Below are 20,852 nucleotides of genomic sequence, written 5' to 3'. Positions count from 1 at the left end.
AGGGGTCCATCAGATGTTTAGAGGCGATGGTCCCTCTGATCTGTTATACGACCGTCGAGTGGCACTCCACTGATCGCGTGCTCCGACAGTTTGGTTGTTTTCAACCAATTCCGGAAGCACCTCGCAATATGGACGAGTTGCATAGCTTAGATAGACGCGGAAAGACAGATACAGATTGGCTGGTGAGGCATCATGGGTGGGTCGTGTTGTGGGAGGATCGACATCGACGCCTTCCCCGTAGAGAGTCCATTTTTTATGACCTCTTGATGTATCCTGAGGATTATTATGAGTGGTTCAACAGTAACGGGAAACCGTTTCTACTTCCCGAGGATGCACGAGGGCAGACCTTTCCATGACGTCGACAGAGACGTTCACCGACACAGCACCATCATCCCCCGACTCGTGGACAGAGAGCAGGTGTTTCCGGTTCATACTCAGCTGAACCAACAAGATCTTCCTAGCAGCCACTGCAGCCATATATGATGCCGCATCCATATATGATGCCGCCATCACCTTTTCATTATCAGATGTCGCCACCGCTGCCTTCACCTGGTTTTATGACCCCACCACCGTCACAGATGACCCCTCCTGGAGGCTATTATGGGTCTATGTTTGTAGATCTGACTTGAGGTTCATATGCTAGATATTTGGCGGGTTCAGCCTCATCACCCATGGTCGCAGCACAGACACCTCCTGTACAGTTTTCACACTCAGCGATGTTTGGGTTTTCCCAATTTTCGCAGTCCGATAGGATAGTCAGTCATACACCTCCAGGGTCCTTATTCTATGGAGGTGCTTCATCGTCATCAGCTCCTCATCAACCTAATGTACCTGCTCAGGACGACGATGATGACGATGGTGACGACGACGACGATGATGACAGCGAGGAGTCAGAACCAATGATACGAAGAAATCCTCCTCGAGACCGACAGCCACCGCCCTGCGGAACACATTCGTGACGCAGACATCGATAGATTTTTTTTATTATATTTGTATTTACTTTATTTTGTTTAATTGTAATTTTTTATTATTTCTCATTTAATACTTACTTTATTTTGTTAAATTTGTTGGACTTTTTTTTAATATATTTCAGTTAATTTTGTTTATTACCATTTAATATCAGTTATTGTAATTTGGTTATCATTTACCATTTAATTCTTATTGTAAGTTTGTTGTATTTAAATACCAAATTGTTATTAGTTTGATAAAATTTAATGATTGTGTTCGTTTTTTTAATCTTCATCAGCGATTATCGAATGACATTAACTTGAAGTAAATACAAATTAAAATACAAGAATTATTATTTGATAAACAAATACATCATTTCCTCATCAATTGTTACTTGATGACAACAGAAGTGGACATGTTTTTCTAGTGTGTCATGGGTTTCTACAATGGCCACATCTTTTGTCTTGTCTAGATCTTTCTCGAATATCCATATCGCAATGAATTCGATTGGATTTTGGATGACCACGCTCCCTCAATAAACTAGGATTTGGTACAATCGGAAGCTAATCTTGAACCTCATCAGGGTCTTTGTCATTACCTATGGGGGGAAACTCAAATTCGTATACCTTAAAAACTTCATATAGTAGGTATACGAGATCCACAAAATGGTTATAGTCTTGGCGTGTATGCGAGCAAGCTGCTATCACATGAGAGCATGGATACTTCAGAGCTTGAAAAAACCAGCAGTCGCACGTTCTGTCCCTTAGATTTACTCTTAACGACACAACTTCAATCCCTTGAAGAGGTCGCGGTAATTCTGTGACACGAAACATTTCATGCCTTCTTGAAAAGCTTGTTATATACATTCTATTTGATGCAACAATTTTTTTCTGTAGATCTACAACTAATCTAGGGTGATAGACATGATCGCCTTGCATCCAGGTTTGAGCTTGTCCCCCGAGCTTCGCAAAAAGTGCCCCCAAACGAAAATATGTAGTTTTTACCAAAGTCGCTACAGGTAAGTGACGTGCACCCTTTAAGGTTGAATTGATTGCCTCAGCCAAGTTGGTCGTCATGTGTCCATATCGATATCCACCATCATATGTGTTCGTCCACATTTCTTTATCGATGAGGCTGATGTAATTGTATCCTTCCTCGTTCTTCGCCCGTAAATCTTGAAGCATTGATTCAAACGTTCGAGGAAGTAATTTGTAAACTGATCAAAAAATGTATAACTTACTAACTTGTTTTCTTTGCAAAATTAAAATGATCAAAAAATGTATAACTTACTAACTTGCTTTCACTTACCCATGCGCACAATTAATTGACGTTCATCATTCTTCTTGTACCTTCCATGATAGTTCGCAATAATGTGTCGGAGACAATACCTATGTTAGACAAAGGGTGGTTTCCACATTGGACCCAAAGACTCCATTGCTGCTTTGATCCCAGCTCCGTGATCTGAAATGACACAGATTTTTTCCCTCGTGATAACATGTGCACGTAAATTTCAGAGGAAAAAAGCCCAAGAATCTGTATCTTCTCCTTCGACAAGAGCAAAAGCAACTGGAAGAATGTTTCTATTGCCATCTTGGACAACTGTCAATAATAAAACTTGCTTGTATTTTCCATACAAGAAAGTCTCGTCGATCTGGACCACAGGCTTGCAGTATTTGGCAGCATTGACGCACTGTGGGTAACTTCAAAAAACCCGGTAGAATTGGCATCGATCGCGAAGAACTCGATCATTATGGTATGCATAGGAGGTTTCGAAGTCCACAATTGTCCCAGGATTCAACGTCCGCACCAGCCTAAACCAACCTGTAAGTTCGTTGTGATGCATCCCATTCGCCATGAAGTTTGACAATGGCATTTTGTTTTGCCAACCAAGCTTTTTTATAGGAGACAATGTACCCATACTGCGATTGTATAGCTGAAATCAACACTGCAACAGCTATATGAGAGCTTTCTTTTACCATGGGCATGATGGCTTGGCATATCACTTCAGAGTCCAAGTTGGGATGATCTTGGTTGACCCCTCCAGTACAACATGTGTGAGGACCGTTGTATAATGTTAATTCCTATATGTTTTTTCTCTTCATTTTCGATACGCGAACCATCCAATTGCATTCATTTTCGCGTCGGGCACAGTAGCATACATATTTTTCGGTCGTCGATCGGTTGACTCTGGACTGAACAGAATTACGGATATTGTAATTTTTGATAGCCATCATCGCTTCTTCTTTGCTTGAAAACTTCAGGCCTAAAGATAACTTACCATTATTTATTGATGAATAATATCTATAGTCACCGAGATGAGGCATATCCACAAATTCTGGCCCGTACATTGCACCATAATCAGCTTCATACATGTGTGTAGGAGGGTCAGTTTGTGCCACATTTCCTGGAATTTCATCATCATCGGAGTTGAATTGCGGTGATTCTGGGTGACTGAATAGTCCAGTCTCAGCACCATCCGCACCAGGCTCACGAAGCGGTTCTTCTGGTGGAGATGATGGTTCTTCCATGCTCTCCACATTTAGGTCGAAGAACCTACTACTTGCATGCCTTCCCCTTGAACTGGAAGGCATATTGTTGAAAACATTTTTGATATTTCGATATAACAAATTAAGTTAAATGAATTTTAAGATTTCACAAATGATTTTACAAATTTATATTCGATTCAATTAACAGAATATCAAATTATTACTCCAAGTTTTTCAAGATCAATTTTAATCCTTACTAAATGTGTAAAATTGTGATTTGTACTTAAACTATTTTTGAAACAATTTTCACAAAGTATTTTGAACCAAAAACAAGCCTTAAATCAATTATTCAAAGGCATGCACCGATGAATCAGTCCATGCATCGATGCATCGATGAATTAATTAAACATCGAATGCATTCCATGCACCGATGCACTCTCCATGCATCGATGCACTCTGAATATTTTCAAAACATCGAATGCATTTGATGCATCGATGCACAATCCATGCATCGATGCACCAGGCTATTTTTCAAACATCGAATGCATTTCATGCATCGATGCACACTTGGTGCACCGATGCATCAAGTGTTCCAACGGTCAAAATATTTGAATTTTACACGAATGCACCGATGCATCCTTGATCATGCATCGATGCATGAGACGCTCCACCCATAAAATTAATTGTTTTCACACAATAACGGCTCTATTATCTCCACTATCTATCACCAACGTTCAAAATTATTCAAGGAGTATTTAAACAAGTTTTGAAGCCATTGATAAAAAACAAGAAACATCAAGAAACTAGAATCAAGAGAGAATCAAAGATAAAGCATCAAACCTCAAGTTTGAGCATTTAAAGCATATTCTTCATTCAATATTCATTTTGCTTTCAATAACACTTTTGTACTCAATTGTATTCATCTTTGAGTGTTCTTTTCTTTGTTCTGGAATTGTGCAAACAATCAACCTTGTGAGGATTTCCTTGTAAGTTTGCAAATTTGTATTGTTCTCTTTGGGAGAGAGTTTTCTCAAGAATTTGGGGTATAATTCTTTGAGGGTTTGTAAGGTTACTCTTTGTCCTCAAAAGAAAGACAAATTAGTGAATTTGTGGAAAATCCTTAGTGTGGATAGCTAAGGTAGTGGACGTAGACTTTGGTTGAGAAAGTCGAACCACTCTAAATCGCTGTGTAAATCTTTTCAATTTTCTGCAAAAGGTTCCACAGAAATTTGTATTGCCAATTCACCCCCTCTTGGCCGATTCCCGTCGATCGATTAACTCAATAATTGGTATCAGAGCCTCACTCATTTGAAGGTTTAATCGCCTCTTGAGTCAATTCGGGAAGAGTTACATCGATTACAAAGTCATCAATGGCCTCCACTTCAAATTATGACTCTGGTCTCGATTCGATGCCCGTCAACAAGCCTCCTTTCTTCAATGGGGCTAATTATGCCTATTGAAAGAATAGAATGATGTACTTCATTCAAGCAAGTGACATGTGAGCATGGAATGCCGTAGAAGAAGGATACATCAAGCCTCTCACTCATCCAAGGTTGTGGAGTGAAGAAGACACAAGAATATTCTAGCTCAACTCCAAAGCCATCCATATTATTTTCTGTGCTTTTGGACCAGATGAATACGGAAGAGTTTCATCGTGTACAACCGCCAAAGAAATATGGGATAAGCTTCAAGTCACACATGAAGGTACAGATGAGGTAAAGAAATCAAAAATTAGTATTCTAACGCATAACTATGAAAATTTCAGGATGAAACCAAATGAAGACATCAAAGCTATGACGGATAGATTTTCAACGATTGTCAATGGTCTTAAATCATATGGAGAGATCATCTCAAATGAAAAGCTTGTGAGGAAGTTAGTCTACTCCCTCCCAAAATCATGGCAATCAAAGAAGACGGCAATCATCGAGTCTAAGGACCTATCGTCCTTAACTCTTGAAGAACTTATCGGTTCACTCCTCACTAATGAGATGATGCTTGAAGATGAGGTGGACCTTGATAAAGTTGAAGAGACACCAAAGGAGAAGGAGAAGAAGAAAAACATTGGAGTTACTCTCAAATCCACAAAAGATGAGAGTGGTTCTAATAATGATGATGATGACGAGGAAATGGCATTATTTGCCAAACGGTTCAGAAAAATGATGAGACCTTACCGAGGAAGAAAATTCAAACGAAACGAAGGCCTAAAAAATGAACCAAAAGAGAAGGACCCAATCATTTTCTATGAATGCAAAAAGTCGGGGCATGTCAAATATGATTGCCCACAATTGAAGAAAAATGGTCAATCAAAGAATAAGCACAAGGCTCATGTGGCTACATGGAGCGATGAAGAAAGTTCCGATGAAGAGGAACAAGAAGTAGCAAACTTGTGCTTGATGGCATTCGGGGAAGATTCCAAGGTAACCTCTAACTCATCCGATTTTGATGATTTATCTTATGATGAGTTATTTGAGGAATACAATGGGTTGGCTTCGGATTATGAGAAACTGTTTTTAAAATATAAAAATGAAGTTTCAAAATTGAAAAATGAAAACAAACTCATATCCAAAACCAACAATGATCTTGAAAGTAAAATCAAAGATTTGCAAATCAAACTAGAAGAATTTGAAAAGAAAAATTTAGATTTGCAAAATTTACTTTCAAAGGTCAATGATGATCATCAAAATAAAATTGATAATCTTAAAACTTCTTTTGATAAAGTTGGTACAAAGCATTTTGAAAAAGGAGAAAATTCAAAATCCAACTTTGTTAGAAAAAGTTTTAAAAACTACAATCATAGAGGTCCCCAAAGAACCTCAAATGGAAAAATCATTAAAAGCATGTGGGTTCCTAAAGAACTCATTACTACTAAAGATAAAGATATCCTATACAAATGGATACCTAAGGGGACTAGGATTTTGGAAACTAATGAATATGGACCCAAAAGAATTTGGGTACCAAAAATCAAAAATTAATCTATGTTTGTAGGGAAAGGAGCATTGCTACAAGGAACGGGAAACAAATTCAAACTCATGGTACCTTGATAGTGGATGCTCGAGACACATGACCGGGGACAAAAGCCGGTTCATAGAGCTTAACGCCAAAAATGGAGGAGAAGTGACTTTTGGAGATAATTCAAAAGGTCATATTGAAGGTATTGGTACTATAGGTAATACCTCTTTCATACAAATTAAAAATGTTTTGTATGTGAATGGATTAAAGCATAATCTTTTGAGTATTAGTCAATTGTGTGATAAAGGATTCAATGTCTTATTTGAAATTAATGGTTGTAAAGTCATTGACATTGCATCTAATCGGATTATGCTTGTTGGTCATAGAACAGGAAACATTTACATGGTGCATTTAGATTCTATTGATATGACTAATTTATGCCTAGTTGCTAAGGATGAGCATGATAGTTGGTTATGGGATAGGAGACTAGGTCATGCTAGTATGAGTTTTTCCAACGGCTAATTCAAGGTGATTTAGTTCGAGGGTTGCCTAAGCTTAAATTTGATAATGATAAAATCTGTGATGCTTGTGCTAAAGGAAAACAAAAACGAGTTTCTTTTAAATCTATTAATGATGTATCAACTAGTAGAGTATTACAATTGATCCATTTAGATGTTTTTGGGCCAACTAGAACTACTAGCTTGGGTGGAAAACAATATGCATTTGTCTTGGTAGATGACTATTCTAGATATACTTGGGTTCTATTCTTAAGTACTAAAGATGAAGCATTAGAACATTTCATCACATTTTCAAAAATAATCCAAAATGAAAAAGGTTACTCTATAACTAGTGTTAGGAGTGATCATGGAACTGAATTTGAAAATCTTGGATTTATTGAGTTTTGTAATTCTAATGGTATTAGCCATAATTTTTCAGCACCTAGAACCCCTCAACAAAATGGAGTTGTTGAGAGGAAAAATCGAACTTTAGAAGAAATTGCTAGAACCATGCTTTGTGAAAATAATTTGCCAAAATATTTTTGGTCGGAAGCCACAAATACCGCTTGTTATGTTGTAAATCGAGTAATGATTAGGCCAATTTTAAAGAAAACTCCATATGAAATTCTCAAAAATAAAAAGCCTAACATTAGCTATTTTCATCCTTTTGGATGTAAGTGTTTTGTTTTAAACAATGGTAAAGAAAACCTTGGCAAATTTGATGCTAAAAGTGATGAAGGAATTTTTATGGGTTATTCCTTAAATTCTAAAGCTTATCGTGTATTTAATAAAAGAACTTTATTTGTAGAAGAGTCTATACATGTTGTTTTCGATGATAATCTCCTTCCGAGGAAGAATTCTTGTGTTAATGATGATGTAGGTATTGTACAAACAAATGACGTTAGACATGATGTTGGAGAATCATCATCAAAGGAAGAAACAAAGGATGAGGAAACTCATGATCCCCTAGAGAATCCAACCATTGAAGAAAGGGAAGTATCTTTTCCAAGAGAGTACAACTATGTCAAGGATGGTGAAATTTTAGGTGATCCATCAAAAGGGGTAACTACTCGATCTTCTCTTAGAAATATCTGTAATTATGTTGCATTTATTTCATGCATAGAGCCTAAGAACATCAAAGAAACATTAAAAGATGAACATTGGATTATGGCTATGCAAGAAGAATTAAATCAATTTGAGAGAAGTAAAGTATGGACATTAGTTGAAAGGCCTAGTAATAAATCTACTGTAGGTACTAGATGGGTTTTTAGAAATAAACTTGATGAAAGTGGTAATATAGTGAGGAACAAGGCTAGACTTGTTGCTCAAGGCTATACTCAAGAAGAAGGCATAGACTATGATGAAACATACGCTCCCGTAGCTAGGATGGAAGCAATTAGAATGTTATTAGCATTTGCATGTTTCAATAAATTTAAATTATATCAAATGGATGTTAAAAGTGCATTTTTAAATGGTTTTATAAAGGAAGAAGTGTACGTGGAACAACCTCCAGGTTTTGAAGATTCAAATTTTCCGGATCATGTTTTAAAATTGACAAAAGCTCTTTATGGTTTAAAACAAGCTCCTAGAGCTTGGTATGAAAGATTGCCAAATTTTTTAATTGAAAAAGGTTTTTCAAAAGGAAAGGTTGACACTACATTGTTTTTAAAGAGAAAAGGTAAAGATTTATTAGTAGTTCAAATTTATGTGATGATAATATTTGGTTCTACTAATGATGTTCTTTGCCAAGAATTTTCTAAGCTAATGCAAAGTGAGTTCGAGATGAGCATGATGGGGGAGCTCTCATATTTCTTGGGACTCCAAATCAAGCAAAGGAAAGATGGCATCTTCATTAATAAAGCTAAGTATGTCAAAGATATGCTCAAGAAATTTGGATTGGAAAATGGGAAGCCTTATGCCACTCCAATGAGCTCTTCTACAAAGCTTGACTTAGATGAAGGAGGTAAATGTGTGGATGTTAAATTATATAGATCCATGATTGGCTCATTGCTTTATCTAACCACAAGTAGACCGGATATTATGTTTAGTGTTTGCTTGTGTGCTAGGTTTCAATCATGTCCTAAAGAATCACATTTACTAGCCGTTAAGAGGATCTTTAGATACCTTAAGGACTCTCCTAGTATAGGTCTTTGGTATCCTAGAGACTCTAGTTTTAGCTTGCATGCCTTCTCTGATGCGGATTATGGAGGATGCAAATTAGATAGGAAAAGCACCTCCGGTACTTGCCAATTCCTTGGAAATATGCTGATTTCTTGGTTTTCAAAGAAACAAAATTGTGTTGCATTATCTACCACTGAAGCGGAATACATTTCAGCCGGTAGTTGTTGTGCACAAGTTTTATGAATGAAACAACAACTTTTTGATTATGGAATTGAAGTAGGTACCATTCCTATCAAGTGTGACAATACTAGTGATGTTTGTCTCACTAAAAATCCCATCCAACACTCTAGAACTAAGCATATTGAAATAAGACATCACTTCATTAGGGACCATGTCACTAAGGAAGATGTAGTTCTAGAATTTGTTGATACTTTGCACCAATTAGCGGATATTTTTACAAAACTCTTAGATAAAGAAAGATTTTGGACACTTAGGAGAGAATTAGGTTTAACTGACCTATCTTCACTTAGTGTTTAAAATATTTTAGCACTTTTAAATAATATTGAAAAATGCTTATAATAATAATTTTTGATTGCATTCTTGCTATTAGTTAGGGGGAGTTTATGATTCTTAATGAAAATTAATTTTATGTTCAAATAAAGTTTGAAGATTAATTTGATTGATTGAACATAATTAATTTTTGATATATGAGTTGCCATTACCATTAGAGCCAAATTATTTAGCATTTTAAGTGTTTAAAACGGATTTTTGACATTTTTTGTGCTTCATGCATGGATGCATTTAACAATGCATCCATGCATCCCTTTGAATATGTATCGATGCATCACCATGATGCACCGATGCATGCCTTGAATAGGCATCGATACATAAGACCATGCACCGATGCATCCGTCGGGTTTTAGGTTTAAAATCCTCATCTTCTTCATTTTTCTCAAACCCTAAACACTAAAACATACGGCCATTCGACCCCTCTCTCTCCAAAATCTCTATTTTTGCTCAAAATCTTCGAGAAATCATCGGATTCTTCAAGATTTTCATCCTACAAACCTGCTACACTCATTAAATCGCGCAAAACATCTCCTCATTCCCCTCAATCCGAATTTTCAAGGTATTTTCACAAAAACTCTATTTCATTAAAATTTTTGAACTTAGGACAAGTTTAGATTAGTTCTAGTTTGAAATAATTATCGGGCATTGGCTATATGATGATTCTAAACTAGTTTCTACAATGAATTTCATCAAAAACGCATAATCTTTCAAAATTGTTTTTGAAATTTCGAATTTAAAAAAAAATCGAAAATTACTGATTCAATTGTGTTGTTTTCATGAAAACTATGCGTATTATGACATTAATTTTAAATAGTTTTCAAAACTTTGCCCATTAGGACTTTGTTAGAGAACCTTGAATTATTGAGGACTCATTTGAGTTTTGGGATTAATTGTTGTTCATACATGTGTTTTAAAATTGAAGGTGATATTCCTTTTCCGATTTTCCTTACCATGACTAATCCTAAACGCCCTAGGACATCCTCTAGTCGGTCTCACCAAAATCGTCCTCCCGTTCCTCAACATCCTCCTCTCGATCCTCCGATGGAGTAGACTTACTTGCCATGCTTTCTTGTTCTTAAAACTTGGATTTGATTTTTGTGGTTTGATTGATACTTTGAACTTGATTAGTTGTTGGATGTTTGTTTGAGGATGCTTGAACTTATTATATATATATTTGGGTTGACATTTTAACGTTTTCTGTTTATTAATTTTGCATCATTAGAAATTTATGACCAAATTATGCCATTTCACATTTTATTATGAATATTGTTTATGAAAACTAATGGCTAATCTCTCTTTTGATTGTGATCTTAGCAGCCTATTATTAATAAATCAATTGGCTAATGTTTTTCAAAATTCTTGTTTAAAACGTTTTTATAGAGTCTTTTTGATTTAACAAAAAGGGGGAGAAAATTTAAGATGTGCTATAGTAAGGGGGAGTAAGTTTTTCAAAATCGATTTCAAAAATAATTTCTTAAACAAATCTTAAAATTATTCAAATGTTTTGTTATATCAAAAAGGGGGAGATTGTTGAAAACATTTTTGATATTTCGATATAACAAATTAAGTTAAATGAATTTTAAGATTTCACAAATGATTTTACAAATTTATATTCGATTCAATTAACCGAATATCAAATTATTACTCCAAGTTTTTCAAGATCAATTTTAATCCTTACTAAATGTGTAAAATTGTGATTTGTACTTAAACTATTTTTGAAACAATTTTCACAAAGTATTTTGAACAAACTTAAATCAATTATTCAAAGGCATGCACCGATGCATCAGTCCATGCATCGATGCATTGATGAATTAATTGAACATCAAATGCATTCCATGCACCGATGCACTCTCCATGCATCGATGCACTCTGAATATTTTCAAAACATCGAATGCATTTGATGCATCGATGCACAATCCATGCATCGATGCACCAGGCTATTTTTCAAACATCGAATGCATTTCATGCATCGATGCACACTTGGTGCACCGATGCATCAAGTGTTCCAACGGTCAAAATATTTGAATTTTACACGAATGCACCGATGCATCCTTGATCATGCATCGATGCATGAGACGCTCCACCCAGAAAATTTAATTGTTTTCACACAATAACGGCTCTATTATCTCCACTATCTATCACCAACGTTCAGAATTGATTCAAGGAGTATTTAAACAAGTTCTGAAGCCATTGATCAAAAACAAGAAACATCAAGAAACTAGAATCAAGAGAGAATCAAAGATAAAGCATCAAACCTCAAGTTTGAGCATTTCAAGCCTATTCTTCATTCAATATTCATTTTGCTTTCAAGAACACTTTTGTACTCAATTGTATTCATCTTTGAGTGTTCTTTTCTTTGTTCTGGAATTGTGCAAACAATCAACCTTGTGAGGATTTCCTTGTAAGTTTGCAAATTTGTATTGTTCTCTTTGGGAGAGAGTTTTCTCAAGAATTTGGGGTATAATTCTTGAGGGTTTGTAAGGTTACTCTTTGTCCTCAAAAGAAAGACAAATTAGTGAATTTGTGGAAAATCCTTAGTGTGGATAGCTAAGGTAGTGGACGTAGACTTTGGTTGAGAAAGTCGAACCACTCTAAATCGCTGTGAAAATCTTTTCAATTTTCTGCAAAAGCTTCCACAGAAATTTTTATTGTTAATTCACCCCCTCTTGGCCGATTCCGTCGATCGATTAACTCAACACATATCGACATTGAGATCGAAAAAGCTCGAAGTCGAATGCCTCCATATGGTCAAATGGAAACTGCACAGATGGTTACGTCGATGGCATTTCCATATGGTCAAAGAAATTTGCAGATGAATGCCTTCCCTTTGAACTGGAAGCAGTGTTGCCATACGGATTGTTCGTGGACCCACCTCGGTACATATCGTAAGGAGTTACGGATGAATGTCTCCCCATTATGGCATTAAAATCATTACACATTATTGTAGTCGGGCTATCAACTTGATCAACTTGTTCAGCCAGCCCATAGTGTGAGCTTAAAGATTGACCCCGAACAGCACGCACTTGAACAAAATATGCATACATCTCAATAGCGGCGTCTGAATAATTCCTTTGAGCTTCAACCATCATTTGAACATCATCATTGTTCGAAAGTTCGAACGCTGTATAAGTTAATGGCAACAATGATGTTGGAAATCTGTACTGCAACAACGACATTCTTCTGTTACTTCCAACATGAATCTTCCTCGAAATCTTCGTTATCAGCTCCTCAATAGTTATGTTTCTCTTGAATGATATTTTAACATGCTCATTTGATACGAAAACAATGTTGGTTTCATCTTCTCGAATTTCACCATTATAATAAACAATAGCTGAAAGTCGCGCCATTCTTTGAGTTTAAAAGTGCGGCAATATTATATATGCAAAAAAATAACTTAAACAAACCTTATTAAATAAATTATATATGAACGAAAATATAACACAAATTTTTTTTACACATCAACGTAAATAATTTAAATAATATAATTTTATATTATTACCTGCACCGCAAAACTATTTCGACGTATGCTCCCGCTTTTCACTTTTACAAACATAAAAATTAATTAAAAATAATTAGTATAATATTTTTTCAAATAATGATAATAAACAATAAGTATAATTAAAAAATTATAACAAAATTACCTTATAACGAAAAATCGCACGAACTTCTAAATAAAATATAAGAAGATTGCCAGAATTATTATTCGTTGACGGAATTGTTGTATTAATTTATAAGAGAGGAGAGATGCGATGAGATGTGAGGAGAGATACGAGGTATTTATAAACATATAAGGCGCGGTACTTGCACCGCGTTATATGTAATTATTATATAGCGCGGATTAGGGACCGCGTTAAATATAATTTTGGTACGACGTATAGCGCGGCCCCTGATCTGCGCTATACCCCTACGTGGCGTATAGCGCGGAGCAGGGGGCGCGCTATACCCCACGTGTAACCCAGTCATCGTATAACGCGGTACAGGGCACGCTATACTCCACGTGACGCCAAATCAGCATATAGCGCAGTTCAGGGGGGGCGCTTTACTACTACGGGTGTTAGATCGAGAAATATAATCTGATCGGTGTTAGATCGGTATATATACCGATCACCGGTGATTTTTGGGGAAAATCGCCCAAAGTCTTCCCCAATTACCATACATATTATCTTGTTTTGTATGTCAGACGCTGTCTAATTAGCGTCAGCTGCTAATGTGTTATTACCTTTTTTCTTTTTTTTCAAGAGAAGATGTGAACTAGTTTATTAAAATAATATTTTTTTTAAATTTTTATTAAAATAACATTAAATAACATATTTGACAATAATTTTAATTACAATCTATAAAATGGTTGTCCCTTGTTCCCATATGTAATGAGGTAAGGGGGATGTAAGATAGTAGGCTGCCCTCAACACTAGGTTGAGAGCAACTTCCGTAGGAGACCTCCAAATTATGAAATGCCCTTCATGGGACTCGATCCCACGACCTCAAGGTTAAGAACCTTGTGTTCTACCAACTGAGCTGGATGATCATTTCTTTAATTACAATATTTAGTGTTACCTAAATAAAATCTATTACTGATGGTATCCTTTTACATTTTAATCTAAAACATTATTTGATTTATATAATTTATTATAGACAATATAATTTCAATTGAAAATGTGACCTCGTCCACTTTAAAAGGTTATATTTAATTGAATAAAATTCATTAGCAATACTATTTTTTTATGTTTTAACTTGAAAAATATTTGATTTATATAATTTAGTATAAAGAACGTAATTTTTCAATTTCAGACAAAAATATTACCATATCCACTCTAAAATTTATATAATTTTGTAATAATTCTAATTACAACAAATAATGTTACATAAGTTTCTAAATTGAATAAAACTTAATCATGTCTTCTATTATATTTTCTCAGTGGGCATAGCAATCTCAATTATTCTACTCAATTCAATCTGAGACTTGTAAGAATCAGGAACTCGGGTAAAATTTAAGACTTTTGAAGAAAAGGAATGCATATTAAAGTCCGGAAAAAATGAAGTTAAAAGTGTCCTTCAACTGAGGGTAGGTTTGTCGGAGAAGAGAAGAGCAGTGAGTTTGGATGTTGGAGAAGACTTGATGGAGATATTGGAAAGAAGGGTTCGGTTGAACTTTTAAAAACTACGTTGTTTGTACTAAATCATGTAGATTAAATAGTTTTCCAAGATAAAACATTAAAAGATAACATCAGTTGTAAGTTTTATTCAATTGAGAAACGGATAAATTTTTTAGATAATGTTGCTGATTTTTTTTTAAATAATATTACTTTTAGATTATTTATTCGAATGCAGTTAGAATGAAAGTCGCATTGTACTCCTTGCGACTTAGGTAGGACAGAGCACTTGCACCGTACGTCTTCCACTCTCCTGCCATGCATCCATTTAAAAACTAATTAAAATATCAATTGAAAGTTGAATAGATATACACTTCTACTCGCCCATCTCTTTCTCCCACGATCACAAGGTTAAGAGCCTTGCGCTATACTAACTGAGTTGATGGGAGACAAAGCATTGTGGAAGACACATTGTAAGTCTAATTTACAATGTAAATCCATCTCTGTAGAACACACTTGAGTCGTAAGGACTACATGGCATCTCCGGGTGATCTTGTAACAAATGTATTATTCGTGCAAATAATTTTGGTTCAACATTATTTGAGCAATTTCTTTCCCAGATCATTATCGTAAAAATTTTACTATTCTTATGACTATCGTAAGTAAAATATAACAATGAGCGATCACTGGTGGTCCAACGAGCAAGAGCGTAAACAATTGAGGAGGAAAACCTGCAGAATATCCAAAGCAGGTGAATGAAAAACCAATCCCCCTTTAACTACAGTCCCATGTGACACAGATAATTAACAACAACAGACTATCATATATAATCGAACAAAGAAACCATACATTTAAAAAGCAATCAATCAAGAAATTTCGTAGAACCGTAGACCAAGAAAAAGACCAATAGAAGAAATTTGCGTCGAGAGTCTAAAAACATTGATAACAATAGTACTATATCTTTTATCAGAAAAAGAGTCAATAGTATGCATTATTATAAATACAATAAAATATAACTAAAAATGAAAAAAATTAAACAATAATTAACTGAATAATAATAATAATAAAAGATAGAAATGACATGGAAGTGGTCGGAAAGAGCCACTACTTTTGGGCTCCGTTTAGTTTATAGTATATTTATTTTCTGGGAGGAATGTTATTTTCCCGGATGACCCATATTTGGATGGATTATATTATCGAGTGCGAGTAAAAAATTAATATAATAATGATTTTTTACTGCTTTCCCGAAAATGTCTATCCCTATCTCCCTTAGGGGGTGTTTGGTTCAAGGATTGTGAGATTCCCATCCCATGAGAATCCCACATTCTCATATTTGGTTGGCCGGAAATCTCATTCCCGATAATGTTTTATTACCAATAGTAGATTTTTTGGATATATTACCGGGAATGTCATTTCTTCCATTCCCTTAGGTATTGTAACATTATCGACGTTTTAGACTAAAATGCCCTTAAATTTTTATTTATTTTTTCAAAAATATCATTATTCTGTCATTGAATAATAAAAATTCTACGAAGGCTAAATTACAAATTTATCCTTAAATTATTTTAGATTTACAAAAAAAGTCTATAATTAAAATTTTATACAAGGGTTAAAATTTTTTTTATCCTTTCATTAAACATATTTTATATTTTTAATTTTGTAAAAAAATTATATAAATATTATGAATTTAATTTTTTTAAAGAAAATATATAAATATTTTACAATTTGTAATATTTTACAATTTATAATATTATACAAATATATAATAAGGATAATTTGGTCAAATATACATTCCAATAATCTTTTAATCCTATAACCAAACATGTTAATCTTACATTCCTGCTAAACCAATCAAATACAAAATACAACATTTCCAATAATTCTATTACTTGATAATCTTTTATTCTCTTTAATAATCTTACATCGTCAACTATTTGCTTATTCCCGTCCTCGTTGTATAAAATGACCTTCTCCCCCGCTTCGTTCTGCTGAAATCTTATTCTTCTTCGATTTGGTTTAGATATTTGCTTCCACCGTTCATATTTCAGTTTTTATTTTCAACGTATTTCTTGGCTATGTGTTTGTATTCTCAAAATTGAAATCCCTAAACTGTAAAGCGTTCATTCATTCCTCACGCTCCACCGCTCTAGCCTCCAGCTGTGCGCTCTCGGTTCGCAGTCGTCAACGGTTGTCGGGTCATCGCAGTGGAAGGAAGACAAGAAGAAGAATTTAGCTCGCTCCCTTTGCAAAACCACTCGCTGGCAAAAAAGCTATGAAAGAAAACCAAGCTCGTCCACAAAGGTATCTTTTTTTCAATTTGTTCTTTTAATCAAAATCATTATATGCAAATTTTAGCCGTGAACATAGTTTCTTCCTTTGTTAGAAATTGTTTGTCGGTGACCACCATTGACTAATAAGGTTCCCACAACTGTGCTATTTTTACTACATTTGATTCTTCCCAAACAATATACATCCCATCATTGTCATGTATCGTTTCAATGTATATGATAACAGTTTTGTAGAAAAAAAACTAAATATTTCAAGTTGTTAGAGTTTATGATCCGAATTCTGTAACAATTCCGCAGCTGACAATAAATTACATGTATGCATCAAACATTAACGTTAGTTTTTTCAAAAGACAGCAAGATGAACAAATTCCAAAGAATCCAATTGCGAAAGCTAACCTATCCAAAAGACAGATAAAATGATTCTAAAACACAGTGATTAAAGCTTAACCATCTCTGATTAAACCATAAAATGTCGATCGGTGCATGCTAGAATAGAAGGTGTCATTCACTGGTCGGGGGTCATTAGGTTGAAACATAGGTGTTCTGTAAGGAATCCAGAGCAAGAACAAATGGCAAAAGAGATGTCATTGTTTTGTTTTAATGGAAGGGATTTGAAGTGTTATCCAGAAATGGTTGAGCATTTACTTTTCCTTCTTTTGGTTTGTTTAAGTGGTACTTCAGGAAAAGGTGTGGGACCTTGAATTTGACAAGCTTAATTATTATTATGAGTGTAAACCATTCAAGTTAAGCTTAAATTAGGCTCCTTTTGCAACTCAAGCTTAAGCATTAATTAACAATAGTTAAAACCCTAACAACTTGTCGGTATACATATCTATGTACCTTTATTCCCTACAAAAGGAAAAGGTTATTTTTTTGTAATCTGTTCTTAGTAAATTCATTTTTGCTGTGCTCTGCAAGTCTGCCATTTTTTATTTTAATGCAATTGATGGTTTGACAATTGGCATAGATGAAATTCTTAAAAGACACATCTCTTGTGATTTCACTTTAAATGATACAGTAATTTGGTGATTGCTTGTAGTACTGCGAAGAAATGAAGCGTACTGGAGTTCCAGTTACAAAGCATATTTTTATGGCACAAATAAATGAATATGCAACTTGTGGGCAAATTGAGAAGGCAAAATAGGTACGTATGCATTTAGCACTTAGGAGCTATAGAAGTCGTATACTTCTCATATGTTAAATAAGCATGTCAAACTAATGAATGTAACTCACGTACATAAAGAAATCCTTTGTGAGTACCTAATTATATGGAACATATTTCAAGTACAATTTATGCATTAAACCCATTTTGATGTCTCTTATGGTCTTAAAGGATCTATTTTATATTTTAGGTAGTCTTGGACAAAATGATACCTGTTTGCAGCATAAATGAAATCAAGAGTGTGCTCGTGTCAGCTCTTGCGTTGAATGGGATGATGCCTAATGCATTAAACCTTTACAAGGAAATCAAGCAAAATGGGGGGACTTTGGAACCTAAAGCTGCTATCGCTCTCATTGTAAGTTTACGACAGAGCCTTTGTTTTCTTTTTTCCTATAACTACAATAATCTTAATTATCATCTTTACTATCTCTTGGGAGCATTTTACATCCGAGGGAGAGTTGAGTATATTACTTCAAGTACTGGAGGAAATACAGGATCCAGACTATTGGGTTAATGGATATTGCAGACCATGGTATTAAATTGCCGCCGCAACGCAGTGTAATGGCCACATCGTAATGGTTTTAAAGGCCACCGCGACGCAATATTATAGCAACGCGATCGCCCGCGACAGCCGCAACACGTTAAAAAATCATGCCCGCTACAGCCGCAACACGTTACGTAACCTCCGCAACAGCGACACCGCAACCGCAACCGCGATAGATTCCGCAACCACTATTTTATACTATATTGCAGACTAGTCTTACATTGTGTTAGAAATAAGCACTTAAGGTTGGATAACACAATAATTTTCATTTTTTGGGGAATTTATCTACTTTACCTAGTTTTCTCATTGATCAAACTCTTTATATAGTAATCTTTTATCTTCATTTTGTTAATTGATTGTTTGATCTTAGATCGGCTATTGATTTGCTCAAGCAGCTTAATGATAAGCTTCATACCGATGATTTGGCTATGGAAGCTGTTTTCGACGAGGTTTTTTCCTATTCTCTTTCTTGATTTTGTGTATACATCTTGCTTGTAATGCCCCTACCCATCTTAGTATGGTTGAAACTCGAAAAAGAAGCTTGAACTCTTGGTAGTTGCACTTAGTCATTAGAAGACAACAAGGGGGAGGGCTTTCTATCTCCAAATGTATGCGAGTTTTTACAAATATTGGTTGGCAAATATTTTATGCCTTTTGCTTTTCTGCACCTCTGATTAATATGTTATCTCGTGTGTTTATCTGAATGCATTTGCCTTACATGGTTCCATCTCTTGATTGAATAGATATCCTGTGTAATTGATGAGAAATAACCTAATGATTTAAGGCTTGCCCTGGCTTTGTTTCAAGACATAAAGGATGAATTTGGCCTTACCTCGTAAAAGTCTCGACTTTATCCTTACTTCTTGCGTAAACACAAAAGATTTACAGAACTCTCTTTTAATTTGGAGTGAATATCAGGTAGCTAGCTTTCGTTTCAATGTTTTAACATTCTTAAGGTTAGTAATCCTCCATCAGTCTTCTTTTCTCGGCTTTGTTGCTTTGTTTTGAAAGTCTATGTCTAACCATTTCATCAACCAGTCGTCTCATTGGATGGATTGAATTGTTGTGTTCTCTTGCAGGATGTATCATGCCCTTTTGGCTTCAGGAGATCCCAAGTCTGCGAAGAGTTTGCTAACTAAGATTTCGATGGACGACCCGTACGTTCGATGCATTATCAAGGCATGTCAAGAGACTTATGTTCAATCATCGAGCATGACAAAGACAAAGAAGCAGAAGTTGGAGAATAAAACATGAAAAATACAATCATCCATAAAATAATCAACATGAAGAAAAGCTAGAGGAATCTACGTGTCTTGATTAAAATGTGTAAATGACATTGATCAAGGGCATTGCACCCTAACGAAATCCTTAATTAATGTAGTGGACATGTATGATCATTTATGAAAGTTTTAGCAACAAATTGAAGCACTGAAATTTAACTTGTCAAATTTGAATCCAAACATGAAAATGATTCGAACAAATATACTTATTTGTTATATTGAAATATCAAAATATTTTCAACAAAATTATTGATGAATTTTTATATAAATAATTCTATTTAAATATTTAAAATTTCACTTGTTAAAAAATATAGAACAATGATAATTTGGTAAAATATACATTTCAGTAATCTTTTATTCCTTCAACCAAACATTGTAATCTTACATTCCTGTCAAACAAACCTAACATAGTAATGTAACATTCTCAGTAATACTATTCATTGATAATATTTTATTCCCACTGGTAATTTTATATTCTGTGAACCAAACGCACCCTTAATGCAAAAGAAGCGTGATAAATCGCAAATGTGAAAATAAACTACAACAAAATTTGGTTTGTATTTTCAGGAATGATATATTGTTTATATTAAATTATATTAATTTTTTAAATTAAAACGTAAAAATTTATCATTAATAACAAGTTTTATTCAATTAAAAACTTAATTACATAACATAATAAATCATAACTACAATTTTTACCAAATATATAAATAAAATAACCATTTAAGTTATACATTATTACTTATTGAACCTATAACATTTTGGAAAAGCGTACGCCCCACGACATACATACAAAATTGGTGTTGACCTTTGACTTTGTGTGCTACGCTTCAGTGTCAGCCTCTCTCTTCCGCAGCAAGGCTTTTCTGTTTATTATTAATACTAAATACCAGTGTTCATAGAAGAAAAGAAAGGGT

At 34.7% G+C, this 20,852-nt stretch overlaps 1 long non-coding RNA gene across 1 annotated transcript; it reads right to left on the bottom strand.

The window, feature by feature from the left end:
- Nucleotides 1–574: 574 nt before the first annotated feature.
- LOC120184534 lies at nucleotides 575–19,899 on the bottom strand. The gene is made up of 3 exons (XR_005522033.1): nucleotides 19,817–19,899; nucleotides 17,935–17,938; nucleotides 575–585 (listed from the first exon to the last, which is right to left on the bottom strand). It is a non-coding gene; the product is annotated as an uncharacterized LOC120184534 (long non-coding RNA).
- Nucleotides 19,900–20,852: the final 953 nt, after the last annotated feature.

Source organism: Hibiscus syriacus, unplaced genomic scaffold, assembly GCF_006381635.1.
Source record: "Hibiscus syriacus cultivar Baekdansim isolate YM2019G1 unplaced genomic scaffold, ASM638163v2 tig00112921_pilon, whole genome shotgun sequence".
In the NCBI taxonomy this organism is placed as follows: Eukaryota; Viridiplantae; Streptophyta; class Magnoliopsida; order Malvales; family Malvaceae; genus Hibiscus; species Hibiscus syriacus.
The sequence above is the reverse complement of the archived record's forward strand: the minus strand, read 5'-3'. Positions and strand labels throughout refer to the sequence as shown.